The sequence below is a fragment of the Dermacentor albipictus genome, chromosome 5 (assembly GCF_038994185.2).
Source record: "Dermacentor albipictus isolate Rhodes 1998 colony chromosome 5, USDA_Dalb.pri_finalv2, whole genome shotgun sequence".
NCBI classification, from domain to species: domain Eukaryota; kingdom Metazoa; phylum Arthropoda; class Arachnida; order Ixodida; family Ixodidae; genus Dermacentor; species Dermacentor albipictus.
This window is the reverse complement of record NC_091825.1, coordinates 150068802-150084490: the sequence shown is the minus strand read 5'-3', so window position 1 is coordinate 150084490 and position 15689 is coordinate 150068802. Positions and strand designations below refer to the sequence as shown.

The following is a 15689-nucleotide window of genomic DNA, read 5'->3' as shown; positions in this document are numbered from 1 at the left end:
GAGCATGATTTTAGAAGAAGCCCGTCATCGAGTGTAGTCGCCGTAATGCCAGGCCGCTGTTCCTATAAGACCAACTTAAACGAACGATAGAACTTCGGTGACATAGCGTTGGGCCCATAGAAAACAAAACGCTAAGCTCTTCAGCGCGCAAGCCCTGAGCGTTTGCTACCATTTCCTACCCTTGTTTTCTCTCTCTCTCCAATCTGCTATTGCACCGAGTGGCAGGCTTAGATTAGTGGAGTGCTCAGTCGCTCGCTCTATGCCTGCCTGAGACTCGCGCTGTTGCAACCTGGCGCCCGTACATATGGAATATCCAACCACCGTGGAGGAATGATGGAACGTGGGGCTGGGCTCAGGACGTTTCGAGCAAACATTTATATTGACACTTGGTAAGATGATGCCGAAGGTAAGTTCCAGCTGCCAATATCATTTGCAAGCGTCCGTTTTCTCTTTTTAACCCCTCTGTCGGCATGGTCCCACCGCCTTCCTCCAATACACCGTCGGTAGAGGGATGACATCATGCCCGTCCAATCCGGAGGGTGGTAGTCCTTTTCGTGCGAGGGCAGCTTGGTCCAAAACACAGGCACATCACCGTGCACGAACTGGAAAAGGGGTAAGAAAAATGACACAATCTCCGGCACGGGCGTAGCAGCACGGCTGATGTCAGCTGATGTGAAGGAATGTCCCCCTACACCCCTCTTGGCGGAACCCCTCCTGGCAGAGTGCTTCTTGACGTAACTCAATTAACTGCCACGGGTGGTCGCAGTTGGGGATGGTGCTGACGAGGTCATCGGCTCGTTCACCATTGTCGCGTCCGCCATGAACGATCCGATTTTGACGAGTACACGGCCGATCACAACAGTGCTAATGCGGAGCCCCGAGATACCCGCTAATGCTGACGTTGCTTGATCTCGGTTGTTTCGCATTGCCGATTTTCCTGTTGAATCGAAAACCGATAAAAAAACTATTCTGGTGTCACTCCGAAACAAAATAATAAATAACGTTCCTGTTACGTTTTCATTCCGGTCAAAAATAGCGTTTCTTGTTTTTTGTTTTTGTTTGCATTCAGTTCCGACCCATTGGGCCCAATTAAAAAGTCTGCTTTCTATATTGTGACAAGATTGTAACTTTTTCTGTTTAATACGAAAAACGACGCCAAATACGGTGCCGTGGGTGGCGAGCAAAACTTTTTTGTCTGGTCTCTAGTATATACAAGAGCTCTCCAGCTAATAAGCTCCCTTTTAAGAGGATAGCTGTATATTTGAAAACAAGCACGAATATGTGGCACGCTTCCTATCTGGATATCAAAATTAATGAATGACTACACAGTTGTGCGACCTATTGACCAAAGGTTGTTAGCCTCGTTTATCTAGGAGGCCATTTGACACTCTTCTGAAACCAACATGTGCTGAAGGCGGCCCTACATTTGCTGAATAGCGAAGAAATACGTCCAAGGCAAAGTGGCAGAGAGGCCCCGTAGCAAAGGCCTCGTGATCCGGGGCCTTACTCCAGAACGTGCGTGTCGCCCCTTCCCCTCCTCACCCGCTTTCTTGAGTACTTTTCCACAACTAACACAAAAAATTTACCAGGAAAGTGATTTTTATTGAAACTCAATTTCTACATTACACACTAAACCACAACTTTTGAATATCTTAGTTCAATAAAAATGAACCAAGAAAGAAAGTAAAGCATTGTGCAAAAAGATGACGTTACTCTATGGCTAAACAATGCAATCTGCGTTAAAATGATGATGATAGCTCTTTTATGTTTCTCCAAGTTTTGGCTGAAGTTACGTGTCTACGAAAGAACTCATGAACTGAATGTGAAAATGCGCACCTCTTTGCAACTTTAACTGAAAAGTACGAGAGCGACTACGCCTCTGCCCCCTCCCTCCCGTCTCTCTCTCTTAAATACTCAAGTAAGACAATGTAAGGAAGATAGTCACAATGTGCGAGTAAGAAATTTTACAAGCGTATTAACGAGAACAGGAGTTCACATAGCTTACGCGAAAGCGAAATTTGTTACCCAGAGCTCAGGGGGCGCCATCGATAGTTCGAAGAGCAGGACAAGTTCTTACCTAATACACAGGCTGCTGTTTTCTCTACTGGTATTCCAACCATGAAAGCGTAATGTACGAAGACAAAAGGTTCATTTATCATTTATCGCTTGTGCGGTATGTTCAGTGTTCAGGTAACCGCAGTGCGGCATAATCGTCCCATGTGACGTGCACATTTGGACTAGTTTGTGGGTCATTCTGAATCGACCGAGTCATGATGAAAAATGAAAGATGAAGAGGGATATAACGCGGACAACATTGCTTGCGCAGTTTTCGAATCTTTCGACCCTCATTCTTGAATAAATTCCGGGGTTTTACCTGCCAGAACCACGATTTGATTATGAGGCACGAAATAGTGAGGGACTCCAAAATAATTTTGACCACCAGGTGATTTTTCACTTGCCTACGATTCGCGGGACACGGGCGTTCTTGCATTTCGGCCCCTCGAAATGCAGACGCCGCAGCCTGTATTTCATCCCGCGACCTCGGGCTTAGCAGTGCAACACCATAGCCGCTATATAAGCCACCGCGGCGGGTGATCCTCATTATTCTACACGGTATAGATTCAGCCGTTCACACGCGATATCACCGCTTCGAAACACAACGAAAAAAATAGTAATAAAATAACACAAACAAGAAAATCGCTAGAACTGCTTGTGTTTATGGCCAGCAGCAACTCTTACTACATGCTATGAGCGTACAATAGAAAGAAGGAAAGAAAAAATAAGTAGACAGCAAGACACATGGCGGTGATTGAGCTAAGGGGTAATCTCGACTTCTTTCCTCCTCTCACACCCTTCCAAGTGAATCGTCCTTCTTTAGCTTCTTTTTGAACTAGTGTTGTGACCCGAAAGTCGAGCAGCCTATTGAGGAACACACAGCCTGCACACAAAACCTGTACTCACAGCCTGCAAGCATCGTTACCAAAAGGCCTCTGCAGATGCAAGAGACAGGGCCACATGCTTTCATCTTTGTCAAGTAAGCAGTCTGAGGAACGGAGAAACATATCAGCTCGTGCGCATGAGAAAGCTGCCGCTTCTTCCCAGTCGGCACGCTTCTGCTGAAGTCACTGGGTTGTCGTTGACAAAGAACGCAAGGATGCCCTTTATCCTAAATTCGTTGGCCGTGCGGCAGAATAGCGCCAGAGCAGGCAGTCGAGCAGCGCTTGTTGGCATTTGTAAAAGATGTGACTTCGGGTGGCAGTTTTTCCGCCTTTGTTTGTTTTATTTGTGTTCGCTTCGGTAAGACGTGCCTGAACATAGCGCAGCTTGTTTCGCCGGTGCGTCGGCGTTCGCACTGAGTGTTCTGAAAAGAAGAAGGTGCCAGAGAATAGAATTGCGCCCCGACGCCTTCACTGAATCAAGCCGCATCAAATTAAGTTGTATGGAGCGAATAACCTCATATTAGCTTAGTATAACGTACACTTGATTTAATTAAACCCACCTGATACAATGAAATAACGCTATACCACCATATCCTCTTCTACGGGCACTCCCTAATGCACAGGCGAATGTAATATTGCACGTAGGCTATAACACAAGACAAGCTTGAGAGCACAACAAGCAGAGGAATAGAGCGCTGTGTTACATATGGTATAGTCCCAGCGTCTGTGGCATGGATTTTTTTTTTCTGTACACGTGTTTAAAATTCTTGGGCATTGTTGCTTCTACTTTCCACGTCGTAAAATACCTGGCGTCAACTGCACGTGTCGCTATCCCCCTTGCCCAATGTAGGGCAGTAAACTGGTTTAGATTCTTCCTTCCCAGTTTATTAAGATGGAAAGCTGGGGGAGTTTGAAGGCGTTCATGTTGAAGGTATTACAGCGCAGTTTTCCTTTCCCTTCCAGGAGCAAACTGTCCGGGGCTTTATTTTCACAGCATCGCTCATATTGTCATCGAAAGCAGCGCAATGAGCACTACAAAGAAAAGGGGTCATAGCGATGCATGCCTCCACGTGTTTCCTGAAATGGTTGCATTACCCTCACTAATTACCATTTAGGCATATGCATCCACGTTCTTTTTAATTTCCTGCAGTATTATACGTTCTCGTAAATGTGCTCGAACCTTAAAACAAACAAACAAAGAACGGCGCTAAATTTCTCATTTATTAAAGGTGAACGTCACATCCCAGGTGTGTAAAGGCTATTTGCAAAGCACTATTGTTTACCGAAGCCTCAGGTTCGTTTCCTTATTAAAAAAGATATGCAGATCCCCCGCACTATGGGAATCGATGTAAGCGAAGCTTTGTCTGCTGCTTGCGTTCATTTACGTTATTTGGCGGTGATATATTGACGGCATACGACAGTCGTGACGGAGCGTGAAATGTTACCTTGCCTGCTCCGCTTGTGTTTGTTATCCTTGCCCTGCTCGACGCTTTATGCGAGCCTTCGTCTCCTCGGCACTAAGTGCACGCTTCAGCACCATTCTGGGTTTTAGCGTTGTAGCTCACAAAACTATCTCCTCTCCCTCTCCCTCTCTCTCTATTTCTCTCTGTCCTCTCCTTAGCATTCCCCCCACCTCCTCACTCTACTGTCGTTGTTGTTGCGGGTGAGCACGGAGGCAAACGCGGCAGCTCCTCCACTGAATTCGTGGGGGTTAACGCCTATATAGTTACGGCGTCTAGAGGGCACTGTGCACATGTGATGCGGCTTAAATGTTGACACGAGCTTCTCGGACCGTCTTTCCTTTGTGCACGGACTTTTCGACGACTTCCACAGTAAATACCTATCTCCCGCTCAGCAGTAAGGCATGCCAAAGTACACTGACGAACCCAACGATCTACTAAATGCCGCTGTCACGGAAGCAGAAGTTCGCCATGCCCCAGCCAGCCGGCGCACAATGTCAGCACCAGGCCGCGACCTTATTAACAACAAAATACTCCTCAATATAGACGGCAACTTCGTCATAGCCATCACGGCGTACTTCTATCACTGCTTCGACACTGGCACCCTCCCTAGTTCGTGGAGAGATGCCACGGTAATTTTTATGCCAAAGTCAAAGGAACCATTGATCACTTCTAATCTCAGGCATATATCACTAACCTCTTGTCTAGGTAAAACACTTGGACACGTATCCTGAACCGATTCAGTAAGTACGTAGAAGGCAACAATCTTTGCCCAACAGAAATGGTAGATTTTCAAAAATCTCTCTCATGCCAAGATACGTTCGAATGGAGCCTGACATCATTAAATCCAATCGCAGAGTAGATATACAATTAATTTTGAGTCTGGACCTCCATGGAGCTTTCAATAACGTTTCACATTTTGACATCCTCCGAGGGCTTAATCTCATTCGTTTTAACGGAAAGACCTGTTGACTACGTAGGTGCCTTCTTAGCTCACCGTACCGCAACCATACATATAGGCACAGAGCAATCTCCTTCGTACGCTTTGGTCAGCTACGGCACGTCCCAAGGCTCAGTGCTCTCCCCTTTTCTTTTTAACCTCTCTATGATGCCGATGGCACGAGCATTACGATCAATTCCTGATCTCAAGTTTTCGCTCTACGCCGACGACATCACTCTTTGGACGACTGGGGGGACCGATGGAGACACTCAATACACTCTACAGGCCACTGCCAACACGGTCGTGGCTCATGCATGGTCTATGAATCTGACATGCTCCCTTAAAAAAATCCGAGCTGCTTCACCTTCCATCCCACCGGGCGGCCGAAAAACACATGTCTAATACACCGGTTATTCTAAACCACATCCCTACAACTAGAGTGGGCAAGCTCCGGGTGCTCGGTTTACACATTCAAAGCAACCGGCTCAACACATACCCTACGTACACTCCACACCACCGTTGACCACACCTTCCGCTTTCTATAGGGTGAGTCTCCAATAAACATAGCGGTCTAAAGGAGGCCGAACTTCTACGCTTGGTGCAGGTCTTCGTTATCAGCAAAATTACATTCGCAACACCTTATCTACAATTTGTTAAATCAGAATCAAATGAAATCGACACTCATTCACGCAAGATATATAAAATATACGGACCTCCACTGAAAGGCTCATGCTTACTGGCACCTCCAACACACTTACTGAACACACAGAAGCCGATCTCACATCCCAGTATAGCAGACTTTCTAGTACCGCAACAGATCGACACATTCTACAAACTCTTTCTATCACTCCGGCAACCATCATCACGACTAAATGCATCATTCCACACCACATACACGAGAACCTCCACATCTCCCCCTCTTCCTAAAAAGATGCACCACAAACAGCGCAGGAGGCAGCGAGCAAAGGCTCACCGAAAACAATTCCCCACCTCAAAAGACGTGCTCTATGTGGGAATATGGGAACAAAAATCATTACGTAATATCAGTCACTAACTTTCACAGTCAGGCCACTGCGGCGGCCTCCATTCCTGGCTCTTTCTCTGTGGAAGCGGAGAAGGCGGCCATAGCCCTGGCCCTTACAATCCCAAATTCATCAGTTATCGTTAGCGACTCCAAAGCAGTGATAAATAGCTTCAGAGCGGGCAGGGTCTCTAAGCCAGCCCGTTCCCTCCTATTGGCCCATCCTTTCGATCAAACTGTAGCATTAATCTGGACTCCCGCGCATGCGGTCCTTGCCCGAAAGGAAGCGACTCATGCCAATGCCCGAGGATTTACAGTCCGTGCACAGGCATCATATGTGTCGGTCCTCGCTAAGGAGGAGGCGCTGTTAACAGCCCGGGATCGGCTTATTACCTACCACGACATCAGCACAAACTACCGATTGAACTGTTTAACCTTTCTACCGCTCATCTGTGGTGACAGCTAGAGGTTCGCAGCTCCCCCTCCCCTTACCTTCTCCACCGCATTCATCCCTCCATTTACCTTTCTCCATCTTGTAAATTCTGCGTTTCTACCAAAGCAGACTTAAACCACATCATGTGGCGGTGCCCCAAGCACCCCCTTCCCTTTTCCCCAATGAATTAATTTCTAGTCAGGAGCAGTGTGAGGCTGCCTTGCGCAACTCGAGGGCCGAGTTTCAGGAGGCTATCCTGGAGTGGGCTCAAAGGACAGAGGAGGCCTACCTCAAGTAGTTCCTCCCCCCGTCCTTTATCCTGTTGCCCCTTCCATTTAATGAGGAATACATAAAGTTTGTAATTCATTCCTTTGTGCCACACACCTGTTATCTACTAACGTGATAGCGTTGAGGGCGCCAAGTTGCAGAAAATGCGGTGTCGTCGCCGCGGGCGTCGCTTGGCGAATAATGCTTCTGAACCGCAACCGCGCAGGCCCTCCATATGGTGCACACTTTGGCTTAAATCCTTTACAAAGGGATTCCTCGGAATTTTGAGAATGACAGCTCATAAACAAATGTTATGTAACAGAACACCGACAGCGCATGCATTCCATGTTTTTGTTACATATTTGTGAATAGTTGAATTAAAGAATAGATAAATTAATGGCAATGAAAGTGGATGAAAAAATAACTTGCCGCAGGTGGGGACGATCCCACGTCTTCACATTCGATTAATAAAAATCGGGCCCCTCGGTTATACCCCTTTCTTCTATGTGTCTATGATGTATTTCTTTTGACGTTGAGATCTTCTGCCACTTGGGACATATTTCTACTATTCTTACGTTGATATACGTACCACCCACTACTTGTGCTTCTGGCTGCTCTTTTTCTTATCTATCATAAAAACTAAATAATGTATGTATGTATGTATGTATGTATGTGTGTATGTATGTATGTATGTATGTATGTATGTATGTATGTATGTATGTATGTATGTATGTATGTATGTATGTATGTATGTATGTATGTATGTATGTATGTATGTATGTATGTATGTATGTATGTATGTATGTATGTATGTATGTATGTATGTATGTATGTATGTATGTATGTATGTATGTATGTATGTATGTATGTATGTATGTATGTATGTATGTATGTATGTATGTATGTATGTATGTATGTATGTATGTATGTATGTATGTATGTATGTATGTATGTATGTATGTATGTATGTATGTATGTATGTATTGACGTAGTAGTTCTGCGGAAACCCGCAAGGTGGAGAGAAGTAAGTAATAAAGGGAAAATCGGACATCCACCCGTTCGTAGCTATTGCTACAAAGGAAACCCATACGGGTGGATACGGGTGGATGTCATACGGGGAGCTACGAACGGGTGGATGTCTGATTTTCCCTTTATTACTTACTTCTCTCCACCTTGCGGGTTTAGCCGAATTAATACGTCAATAACTTGCCTTCGCTTCGTGTTGTCGTCAAATTCGACTTCGCCCTGCCATCTGCTAGCCGCCTGGATAGCTCAGATGGTAGAGCGGCTGCCCCGGAAAGGCGGTGGTCCCGCGTTCGAGTCCCGGACCAGGACGAATTTTTCTTCAAGTCTGAGGCTTTTCATTCGAGGAACCCGTATGGCGGGTTTCCTTTGTAGCAATAGCTACGAGCGGGTGGATGTCTTATTTTCCTTTTATTAAGTATGTATGTATGTATGTATGTATGTATGTATGTATGTATGTATGTATGTATGTATGTATGTATGTATGTATGTATGTATGTATGTATGTATGTATGTATGTATGTATGTATGTATGTATGTATGTATGTATGTATGTATGTATGTATGTATGTATGTATGTATGTATGTATGTATGTATAACAGAAAAAATTGTCAGCGCGACTATCAAATTTGACACCAACATCGCTATTACATTTCCATGGCGACGTGGAGAGCTTTGTACCTCTAACCATATTTATTTAATCTCATATTTCACATTTAGTGGCTTGTCGGCTGTAAGGTGCATCTAGCCCGCTTTAATCTGTAGTTATCATAATTTATCTCTTTCAGGCCAGCGTACTTAAACGAGAGGAAACTTGATTTTGACAGCATGTTTGGTGTCGTGGAAACAACGGATTCAGCGTATCACCTTTTGTCTGGAGATGGGAAGCTCTACAGAGGCACCTTATAGGGTGAGTGAGCGCTTCATGAAAGCCGTATGATTTCATCCGTACAGCGCGATAATATCAAAGGTTCGCCTATGTAATACAATCTAGAACTGTTTCGGAAGTTGGTGCTAGGGTTCATACGACGATGTCATGAAAGAAAAGACAGACATACCAGAACGAATAATCTTGTTCTCTGAACTGTTCCAATATCCTTAGAAAGTGCAAATAAAATTAAAACTGGAAATGTCATGACGAAATTTAAGCGTGGAAAATAAACAAAGTTCAGTTGCACAAAGCTTAACTGAAGTTTTACATTCGTGTGTATCAAATCGAGGCGCTATCAAGCGGGTGATATTACCATGGGTATTTAGGAAGACGGTAATAAATGATAGCATACATTCATAAAAAATGTCGGTAGCACTTCTGAAGCACACAGCTGCGCGCGCTGCCTTTTTGTTTATCTGGCTTCTGTTAGAGACGCTACAGTAGACAACGCGCCACTCTTAGCCAAGTTTCGAGACCACTAAATTGCGCCGATCGATGAGACGCGGAAATAACCGCACTGCTACTACAACCGTCTGACAGCATTTTTTTTTCTTGCCAAAGAGTTGAGACTGGTGTCTTGACATAGTTCTGTAGTTTCTGAGAGCAATCGTGACATTTGCGAAGCAGCCGAGCTTCCTGCTGTTTTTCATGCTCTTGTCGCCCACGGCGTCGACTTTACTTTCCTGTTTTTCTTTTTTCTTGTAGACGCGGATAGCGAGTGCAGGAACGTCAACTCTCCTACCATTCAGTGTGTTCGGGGTACTAGCCGCATGATTAGCTTTCCACGGATGCTGTTTTCCTCCGCAGGCATCTTTTCTCTTTTGTGCCTTCATTCTCCGCTTTCATTCCTTGTTTCTTTTCTTTTTTCAGAAGCACAGAATGCTCGCAAATGATTTGATTAACAGGAAAGACAAAAATGCTGGTCTGCGAAGGTGCGCTGTAGCTTGCCCTATAAACTGCAGCATGGGCAATAGTAAGAAAATAAAAAAAATAATTGACCGCCCTTCCACTACTGTGAAGAGGGGTGCAAGCGAAGCTCGGGATCCGCGACTCTTCGTTGTCGTAGAGCCTCAGCTTCGCGCTCCCTCACGGCGAGGTCGGTACGTCGACGACGAGCCCTTTCTCGAGCTAGTTCCCGGCGACGTTCATCAAACGCTGCCTTTTCTTCGGCCAAACGCACGACGCGCGGCCCGCCCTCACTGCCATTCCTTCAACGCAGCGTGCTCTTCGGCAGAACAAAGCAGACGTGGCCTTCCCATCTGACTGCCAGGCCTCAACTGGCGGGAAACGCAGGGAGCGAGGCGAGTGAACACGCGATTACACCCTTTCCCTCCTCCGGAGGGAAAAGACGCCTGTGATTGGCTCGTGCCTTGCGCTGCGTCGACTTCTTCATGCATATAAAACCCCGCATTAAACGGCACGTATGACAAACCGACAGTGGCTGAATCGGTTGGCATGGTGATCTAGCAACCCGACAAGCAATTTTTATTTTCGGATGGCTTGAGTTTTTTTTTTTTTTGTACGGAAACACCAGTGCCGACCCCGACACGAGTGAGGCAATACAAGCTCCGCTTGGAAAAAAAAACGCCGTCTTTGTCGCAGCTGTATAGCTGACCCCACCATTATGCATCTACGTTGACTATATGCGCTGACGTGTACATTGCTCCGCCAGTAATATTTGGACAGCTGTAGCAAACACATTGTGCAATGCTGTGTGACAATACATAAGAGTGGGTGCCCTGCTTAGCGCTTAGTAATACGTGAAGCACACGACCCCAGGTTTACACCATATAGTGACAAAGATGACTAATGGGGGATCGCTAAATACGCGTAGGCTTCTGTGAAAAAAACGTAGTTCACCAATAAAAATACTATACCGGCGGGGATATAATGCATGATGCATCGTGCCTCGTCGCCGAACCACTGCGTCATTATGTTAAAGATAGCGCTGTGTCGGGAGAGGTGGCAGTAACAACTGCGAGAGCATATAGTTACATTTCTACAAAACAGGAAAGTGGAACTACTTTGGTTACGTCGGCTGTGCACCATGATTTACCGGCGACAAATTGAGGTGTGCGAAAGTAAACACACACACAGGCGCGCGCACACGCACACGCACGCAGCCGAAAGGCAAGGCTTTATCGGCGCACCAATCTGTCGCCACAGCAGCACGCGTTAGATACTGCTAAATGCAACTCGATACGTCGTGCACTTTTTATGTTAAGCCAGATAAGCAATTAGCCAATTTCCGAGTCCTTGAATAGGTACAGCAAGGCCGTAGGCAACAGAAGCCACTCTTCACTGATCAGACATGTCATATAATGGCGTCACAATGACGAGTTAGCGATGATTTGTGTTCAATGTATTTCCAGGCCAGTTGACCCTTTTTTCTATCTTGTTCTTTAGGTTATTGTGTTCTATTATTATAAAGTTATTCCCATGGACCACAAAAAAAAAAAATAGGTGAGCGTACGTCATATGAACTCATACATAAAATATATTTGTATCAATATTTGACATAGAAAAAGTATAGCACGATCGGAAACCTTCGAGGAAGTGGCATAGCATTAACACCCTGGCAAAACCAGCGATTAAGAAAAAAAATTTTCATTTGTATGTAGTACCTCCAGAAGGTAATTGCTTTTGAACTGAACACTGAACTTTTCATCTGACAAGGTACTTATCCACAAAGTATGAGTCTTCCTTTTTCATTTGGGAGTTTCTTTCCTCTCTCTCTCTCGCAAAACAAACCAGCCCGCCAGCACACAGAATAAAGCAATTTTAAGAAGCAACCTACTTCTCCAGAAAGCGAACGTAAAACTCGCAGACGCAGAGACCTAAAGGTAAACTTCGTTGTTCAAAGGGCAGCTTGGATGGAACGGGTTAAGAGCAGACTGAACGCTCTTGCCTAGGTAAACACCGCTGCCTTGTTTTCTTTATGCTAGACTAGGAAAACCTGAAGCCAAGCATTGGTTATGACCCGCTCCTCTCGGGGCTTCAAGGCGCAGCTGTTGGAGAGTCCTGCGTAGATTTCACTTTTCCAGCAGCTGAGTGACGGAAGGGCCTGGAGACGCTGCTACAAGCTTTGCACTGGCACGATAGGAATGGAGCGGACGTCTCCTGCTTATGACTCGATTCAAAGCACTGAGCCTTCCTCAGGTGCTGTTACATGCTCTTTTGCTGGATAAAGCCCCAAAGGATATATGTCTGAGCGGAGAGAAAAACGTCAACGTTTGTTTATCAATGCCGAAACGGGTTAGGTTAACGAAGAACCACTCTCTGGCCGTTTGTCAGAGCGATCCACTTCACTGTTTCCATTCTTATGTCATTATTAGCTCGGCTGCTGCAGCGCCTCGGTGCGACGAATAATAAAAAAAAATTAAAATATTTGCGTAAATTTTTTATATGTACCGAGATGTATGTCATCCCCTACTTTGATTTTACAAATACAGCTCGTTGCTTAGCATTTGGATGCTTGTGGACTTTCACCCGCCATGGTTGCTCAGTGGCTATGGTGTTGGGCTGCTGAGCACGAGGTCGCGGGATCGAATCCCGGCCACGGCGGCCGCATTTCGATGGGGGCGAAATGCGAAAACACCCGTGTGCTTAGATTTAGGTGCACGTTAAAGAACCCCAGGTGGTCAAAATTTCCGGAGTCCTCCACTACGACGTGCCTCATAATCAGAAAGTGGTTTTGGCAGGTAAAACACCAAATACGATTATTATTGTGGACTTGCGGATAGTATATTATTGGTGAAATAGATTATGGATTGTAGGCAGTCGTCTTTTTCATTCACACGAAATTAATCTAGAAAGGCCCAGTGGCTCGGTTGGGGATTACATATGCCAACTTAGTGCGTAGCAGTGAAGACAAACGTTGAAACGAAGTGACACTTTAGAGGCGAACCACGTGGGCTGCCACTGTAAGGTACATTATCAACGTCTTCCTGCGTCTCTTGACCGCTCCATCTGTCGCAAAGCGAGTCATCAGCCAAAGCCCCCCCCCCCCCCCTCCCCGCCCTCCCCCAGGAGACGACGCACCTTTAAAGCTGCTCACAGCCAGCGTGCGATGAGGAAATGACTTAGTGTCAGAATACTAGGCGCCGGCTGGGAGCGCCGGCTATATGTGAATGGTGAGGGGAAGTTAGTCACGTCTGTATAGCGCTGTGTGAGACAGCGTTCGAAGTAAGCTAGTCAATGTAAATTCCTCCACAAGAGTGTATTATTTTAATGCCAGGGGCACTGTTCATTTCACATGTCGTTGGTCATTTTTAGTTTATCTAATCACGAGCCACGCAGAGGAAGCTTGAGACACGAAATGAATTATAGAACGAAAAATGATACGTGCAGCGTCAAGTGACAAGAAGATGACATGATGTATTAGAGAGACAACGGCTCCAGCTGATATTCTGGTTAAGCTTAGGAAAAAGCAGAAGTAGAATTGTGTGCACCGTGGAGTGCCCAGAATAGGCAATTGGTACGTAGTGTATTAAAGTAACAGAATGGCTGTGACGGGAAAGAAAACAAAGTCAAGGCTGGCAGAGGATTAGGGCTCATGAAAAAAACCAGAAAATTTGTAGACAAAGAATGGAGTCGGATAAGACAAGACAAGAGTAACTTGAAGATGGCTGAGAGAGGTCTTCTTCCTGCACTGGACACAATATGGTCTATAATAATATTGAATTACTGAAACAGTGGTAACTTCTTGAGACGAGGCGGGAAGTAGGGCATACTTAGATTCCTACAACAGTGATACTCCGCGAAGAATATATTTCCTTTGCGATCCTATGTAGGACACCTGTGAGCTAAACCTGAAAATTTCCGAGTTGTGAAGGCTTTCACCACCATTGCAAGGGATAGAGAGAGAGAGAGCAAGGCTAGATAAGCAAAGGTCCCCCAGGCATGCATCCTCTTGGCTACTCTACATGGGAGGTAACGAGAAAGGAAAGAGAGTGGTCAATGTGCGTACGAAGGAGGACAAACACGACGACTAGAGAAGGTCACTTCATACTAAGGAACAATATACTGAAATGCAAATCGCTTTTCGCTCCAGGACAACGATACCTAATAATTTATAAATGTATTTCTATTATAGTAAACGGCTGAAAGAAAATAATCTTTAAACCCATCCTTAATAATTACATCCTTAAAATCGCTCTCAGGGGCTTTCATTTGCCCGCGTGGCCGACGTATGCTGACTACACGATTTCCGCGTGGTGATTGCAATACTTCCAGTACTTCGTACACTTTCAGCACTTCACTTGGTGCAGTATACTCGTCTACAAATTTCAGAGGGATTACGTTACCGTGTCCTCAAGTAAGCTCCTGCTGTGTGCTTGCTTGTATTGGGCTGAAATTCCCTCCTTCGAGACACATTCGCTTTCTTGTGTGCTCCCTAGCAGTAAAGCACTTCTCTTTTCGTTACTGAAGCCTAGTGCATTTGTGGAAAGGGCCATCGGGCTGGAATCGAACACGAGAATAACGGACAAAAAGAGTGCGCTGGTAAGCACAAAACGCTTGCATAGAAAAAAAAATACAGACAGACCATAAAAGGTGCATTGTTCTCGTCAGCGAATCGCTCCTCCTCAGATATTCATGCAGTTGAAATATTGACGCCTGGTACACGGTATAAGAAACATCAAAAAGGAGAGAGAGAGAGAGAGAGAGAGAGAGAGAGAGAGAACGTGAGCTGATAAAACACTTGCCAAACGTTATTGATCTGGTCACCCACTCCATGAAAGAGGACGCCGAGAAGGTTTTCTGTGGTATTTCGCGATATGTTGCGGACGTGTAAAGCAAGTTATATCATCGTCTATCCCGTATGCGAACACTTCGTGTTGATTCTTTCAGAATTCCTTTTTTTATCCGGCTAAAAGGAGCGCGTACATGCTTCCAACGCATCAGCGTCTTACAAGTACAGGAAATTTAAAAAAAATGCAAGAGAAACTTTTGACAGATAAGCCGCCGGAGGACCTCCAGCCTGAAGAAGGCCCTCGAATGGAGGTCGAATATCTGGAGGGTCCAAGAAAGAGGCGCACCTACTTTATTATTTTGATGCCTGATATGAATGAGAAACAAAGGCGCATAAACTGGGGAGCTTTTATTGGAATTACAGCTAGCCTCAAGGACCAGTAGGGCATGCTAGTTTTCTTTTTATACATTGCGCCTGAGCAGAGAACTCACTGTAAACATGCGAAGTTAAAAATGAATACAGTATACTCCTGGGCGTGGCATCTCTTTGACACGATCTCATCTTAGAGTCACACCTTCTTGTCATAGGAGAAGTGCGTCCATGCAGTGTTTGCTGTTCTTGACCTCAAACTCGGAAGGTATCACCGATAAGCCTGATGAAAACCACACATAGAAAAATTATGCAAATAACGCCAACTGTTATCGTAGCTGCCGTAATCTTCACGTGAAACTGAAATCACCCAGATCAGCGTTGGGTTACAGAAATGTTGGGATCTTCCAAGCACGGCTCTCGTCTCTGTAAACTGAAAAAAAAGAGTATTCATTCGCGCTTACTTTGTTGTCATAGCCATCGAGCTATCGGATGCATTGAAAAAGGCTGCGCTTCATACGCTACGCTTTTACGGTACGCTCCACGTAGACCCTGCTGCTTATTTGCTTCCAAAGCAAACAGAAATGCGGACACGTGCTCTAATCGTTTCGTT

General features: G+C 45.4%; 1 protein-coding gene across 2 annotated transcripts in view; it reads right to left on the bottom strand.

Moving 5' to 3' along the window:
- Nucleotides 1-352: 352 nt before the first annotated feature.
- Nucleotides 353-15689, bottom strand: part of LOC135915302 (uncharacterized) — a 181882-nt gene continuing 166545 nt past the window's right edge. For both annotated transcript variants that reach the window (XR_011514661.1, XM_070539178.1), the window contains exon 3: nt 353-602. The gene's annotated coding sequence lies outside the window, so the exon portion shown is untranslated. The remainder of the gene's footprint in view (nt 603-15689) is intronic.